The sequence below is a fragment of the Ursus americanus genome, chromosome 35, assembly GCF_024610735.1.
Source record: "Ursus americanus isolate L20-20 chromosome 35, mUrsAme1.1.p, whole genome shotgun sequence".
In the NCBI taxonomy this organism is placed as follows: Eukaryota; Metazoa; Chordata; class Mammalia; order Carnivora; family Ursidae; genus Ursus; species Ursus americanus.
In genome coordinates, this window is record NC_142161.1 from 15,892,636 (window position 1) to 15,898,030 (window position 5,395).

Genomic DNA, 5,395 nt, shown 5'->3' on the forward strand with positions numbered 1-5,395 from the left:
TCTGGGAATGTTCAAACCCAGTCCACCCAGGCCTGGTCGAACACTGTTGCTTCACGCATGCATACACATTTCACATCCATTTCCTTTTTTATATTATGTTAGTCACCATACAGTACATCCCTGGTTTCTGATGTAAAGTTCGATGATTCATTAGTTGCGTATAACACCCAGTGCAACATGCAATACGTGCCCTCCTTACAACCCATCACCAGTCTATCCCATTCCCCCAACCCCCTCCCCTCTGAAGCCCTCAGTTTGTATCTCAGAGTCCATAGTCTTTCATGCTTCATTCCCCCTTCTGATTACCCTCCCTTTCTTTATCCCTTTCTTCCCCTACTGATCATTCTAGTTCTTATGTTCCATAGATGAGAGAAATCATATGATAATTGTCTTTCTCTGCTTGACTTATTTCACTTAGCATTATCTCCTCCAGTGCCGTCCATGTTGCAGCAAATGTTGAGAACTCGTTCTTTCTGATAGCTGAGTAATATTCCATTGTATATATGGACCACAACTTCTTAATCCAGTCATCTATTGAAGGGCATCTCGGTTCCTTCCACGATTTAGCTATTGTGGACAATGCTGCTATGAACATTGGGGTGCATATGGCCCTTCTCTTCACTACGTCTGTATCTTTGGGGTAAATACCCAGTAGTGCAATGGCTGGGTCATAGGGTAGCTCAATTTTTAACTTTTTAAGGGACCTCCACACTGTTTTCCAGAGTGGCTGTACCAACTTGCATTCCCACCAACAATGTAGGAGGGATCCCCTTTCTCCACATCCTCTCCAGCAATTGTTGTTTCTTGCCTTGTCAATTTTTGCCATTCTAACTGGCATAAGGTGGTATCTTAGTGTGGTCACATCCATTTCCTGAAGGACTCATGTCTCGACCACTGTACTAGGTGCTGATAAGACAGAGGTGAACAATTTATACAGTCCCTGTCCTCGTGGCAGGTGACAGAAGTAAATAGGCCATTACAGGAGCGTAGTTAGACCACACTGTGGTGGGGAAACAGGAGTGCTGGGCAAACATTGAGCTGATCCCCTGATGCTGAGCTAGGCTCAGGGGACTGTCAGGAAAAACCTCTCTTAGGAGGACATGTTTGAATCAAGGTCAGAAAGATCCTTTGAAGAGGGAACAAGTGTGAAGAACTAGAAAGAGTTTGATGCCTTTAAAGAACTGGGGGAGGTTCACTGTAACTGACTGTACTGTGTGTGGAGGGGAGGGGAGATTCGGTGAGTGTGGGGCATTGAGAGGAAAGCATGGTTCAAATCAAGAAATGAGACTGAATAGTTATGTCCCACATAGGGAAGTTTGGGCACGAGTCTGTGAGTAGTGGGTAGCCACTGCAGGTGGTAAGCGGATGAGCAATGTGATCAGACATGTGTCATATAACGTCCCTGTGAGTACCGCATGGAGAAAAGTAAACATAGAAGCAAGGAGGAGACTGCAGTAACCCAGCCAAGAGAAGACAGTGGCCCATGACTGGCCCAGAGTCTCCGGGAATCGTTATGTCTTCCCTCTTTCATCCCCTGATGAAGATAAATCTCTGTAGGGTGCGTCAATTTGTTACTGATGTTACTAGTGTTTCTTATTATATGTATTGTATGATGTTTTGACATCTTGGAGCCTTGTGGACAGGGGAAGGACAGCCCTTGCCGGGTTTTGCTAATTCCTTGAGATAGCAACTTGCCTCCCAGCACACCTTTCACAAGCAAACTAACCAATCCAGAGCCTGTGTCAAAAACCACCTCCTCTCTCTCACTTTTGTACTGCTGGAGGCAATATTCCTTTGCCCTCCTCACCCTGGGGCCAGATACTGGGCAACTAGGGACCACCCCTACAGCCCAGAGCCTACTGAAATCAGTCCAACTATCCAACCCTATGCCCCATCGGCTGCTTTTCCTGCCTTACTCATTCCTTCCACACAAACCATAAAGAAAGGTTTTTGCTCGTGTTTCTCCTTGCTCCTTCTGCCTCCTGCCTGACCCTGGCGCTTCCCCACATGGCCCTGCGTGGTGGGGCATGCCCTCTCCTCTTCAGACCAGTGAGTCATGAATCACCTTTTCAATGGCAATTGTCTCCTGATCTGTTGTCTTGACCATTCCTGAATAAAGACAAAATCCTGGGTATGTTTTAAAACAAGTTGTATCTCACCTAGGTGAGCCCTGTGATAAGAAAGTCTTGAGAATCCATGACTAGTTATCTTTAGACCTAAAGAAGGTCTTCATTACTGCTCTTACGTGCTACCCTACTATGTCATCCACCATAGTTTTACCAGTTTTGGAGGAGAGTTCATGGTCTTTTGTGAATCTTAAATATAGATAGTATTAGATTTAACAATTTGGAGGTCATTGGTGGCCTTGATGCAAAGAGTTTCAGTAGAATGCTGGAGCAAATGCTGATAAGAGTAAGTTTAAAGGAGACTGGGGGTGGGGTACCTGGGTGGCTCAGTCAGTTAAGCATCTGCCTTCGGCTCAGGTCATGATCCTAGGGTCCTGGGATGGAGCCCTCTCCCGATGCCCCAAGTTGGGATCCCTGCTCAGCGGGGACTCTGCTTCTTCCTCTGCCCTTCCCCCTGCTCGTGCTCTCTCTCTTTCTCTCTCAAATAAATAAATCTTTTTTTAAAAAAAAAAAAGGAGACTGGGGTAGGGTATCTCCTTTGACCATGAAAGAATTAGCAGCAACAGGAATCACCCTTCAACTACAAACAAACAACTATATGCTTGATAAAATAGATGAAACAATGGTTTTCAGACATTGGACAAAGGCAGCACAGGACTGTGATCACTGAGAGAAGGGAAACAAATGGGATGAGCTTTATGATCTCCCAGCTTACTCTTTAGAGCCAGTTTTCAGGCCATACTGTCGGGAAGAGGAACCCAAAGAACCTAACACTCCTACTGAATTGAAGAGATTAAGATCAAAGTTTGAGAATATCAAGATAGCTAGAACTTAGAAGGCAACATACTGAAAAGCAGGTGCTTCACAGAGAAAAGCTCTGAAGATATCCAGAGGAGTCTTCTTGAGTCTTTGGCTAAGTATGGATCTACACATAAATGTGAGAAACTCCCCAAGGCTGGGAAAGGAACAAGTGCTGGAGATCAAACAGTGCTGGAAGGTACGCATGTTTCCACCAACCAAAATGAAGAGATCCCATCATACATTGGTTGAAGTCCTCAGAAGGATCATGCCTTAGTGATGGAACTAAATTAGTCCAAAATAAAGCCTGTTCTGGACCCACTCTAAGAAAGCTTAAAATCAAGTCTGAAAGGGATTAAAATTATCCACAAGTACCTTGATTGGACACCAGAAAAAATTTCAACCATCTTTAATGGAATACAACACAATACAGTAACAAGTAAATCAAAATTCACAATTCTTTATCCAGTTGAAAATTACCAGGCCTTTAAAGAATCAGTGAAATATGATGTACAATCAGATTAAAAGGTGATCAATAGAAACAGAACCAGAAATGACAGAAAATCATGGAATTCATAAACAAGGACCTTAAAATGAGTATTATAAATCTTATAAACATGATCAAAGGTATCAAGAGAAACATAAACTCGATTTGGAGAGAAATGGAAGATATATATTTTTAAAAGACCCAAATAAAATTTTTAGAAATAAAAAGTACAATACTGAAAAGATAAGTGAACTTTAAGACACTGCAAAAGAAACTAAACAACGCATCATAATCAAATTGTTAAAACCCAGTGATAATGGAAAAAATCTTTAAAGCAGCCTGGGGAAACAACACATGTTACAAAAAGAGAAATAAAGATAAAGAACGACAGCAGACTTCACACCAGAAGCCCCACAGGCCAGAAGACAAACAGCACAACATCTTTAAAGTGCTGAAAGAAACAAAAACATATCAATCCAGAATCCTATGCCGAGTGAAAATATTTTTCAAAAATAAAAGCAAAATAGGGGTGCCTGGGTGGCTCAGTCATTAAGCGTCTGCCTTGGGCTCAGGGTGTGATCCCAGGGTCTTGGGATCGAGCCCCGCATCGGGTTCCCTGCTCCGCTGGGAGCCTGCTTCTTCCTCTCCCACTCCCCCTGCTTGTGTTCCCTCTCTCGCTGGCTGTCTCTCTCTCTGTCAAATAAATAAATAAAATCTTAAAAAAATAAAATGAAAGCAAAATAAAAAGATTTTAAGACTGGGGCACCTGGGTGGCTCAGTTGATTAAAGCATCCGTCTCCTTTTTTTTTTTTTTTTAAGATTTATTTATTTGACAGATAGAGACAGCCAGCGAGAGAGGGAACACAAGCAGGGGGAGTGGGAGAGGAAGAAGCAGGCTCCCAGCGGAGGAGCCCGATGTGGGACTCGATCCCAGAACGCCAGGATCACGCCCTGAGCCAAAGGCAGACGCCTAACGACTGTGCTACCCAGGCGCCCCTCCATCTCTTGATTTCAGCTCAGGTCATGATCTCAGGGTATTGAGATCAAGCCCAGTGTCAGGCTCTGTGCTCAGCAGGGAGACTGCTTGAGATTCTCTCTCCCTCTCCCTTTGCCCCCCTCTCCCCATGTGCACGTGTGCATGTGCACGTGGACTCTCTCACTCTCTTTCAAATAAATTAATTTAAAAATTAAGACTGCTGTTAAACTGTGCTCACAAGACCCCACCACTGTGGCAAGTGAGGTTGACTCTGCTGCTCAGCATAGTTTTCTCACAAGACTTTTAGGATCAAGCAATTCCTGGCCAAGAAACAAAAGCAGAATCATCCCATTCCCTAATGGATTTGGATGAAAACTGGTAAGAAAATCAGGTACAACTCTAAGAGGAAACCCTGGAGAAGAACCAGCTTGGGTCTCTGAGGAATAGCCCATGAGATGAGACACATATTTATGCTGTATTCAGGTCACTAGTATTTTACTATATCAAGCGGAAAACATCACCACTCTCTGAACAGTTGGACAAGTTTTACTGGGAAAATAATTTTTTTCTTTGTTTCTGTGCTTTCCTACTAGTACGTTGGTTCAGTAATAATGATGTGAGAACTTCTGTTTGAAAGAAAATTTTAAGACCAACAAAAGCTGAGAAAGTTTATGGCAGGAATCCTATGTCAAAAGAAATAATAAAGGATTCTTGGATCTACACAATGAAGAATGACAGAAATGGTAAATATGTGCACAAATATGAAAGTTTTTCTTATTTAAAAAAACAACCTTTTTTGGGGCGCCTGGGTGGCTCAGTCAGTTAAGCGTCTGCCTTCAGCTCAGGTCATGATCCCACGGTCCTGGGATCGAGCCCCACATCGGGTTCCTTGCTCACCAGGGAGCCTGCTTCTCCCTCTGCCTGCTTCTGCCTGTCACTCCCCCTGCTTGTGCTCACTCTCTCTGGCAAATAAATAAATAAAATCTTTAAAAAAAAAACCAACCTTTT

At 43.4% G+C, this 5,395-nt stretch overlaps 1 pseudogene; it reads left to right on the forward strand.

Moving 5' to 3' along the window:
- The first annotated feature begins 3,045 nt into the window (after positions 1-3,045).
- Positions 3,046-4,827, forward strand: LOC123794179 (large ribosomal subunit protein eL39-like; annotated as a pseudogene).
- Positions 4,828-5,395: the final 568 nt, after the last annotated feature.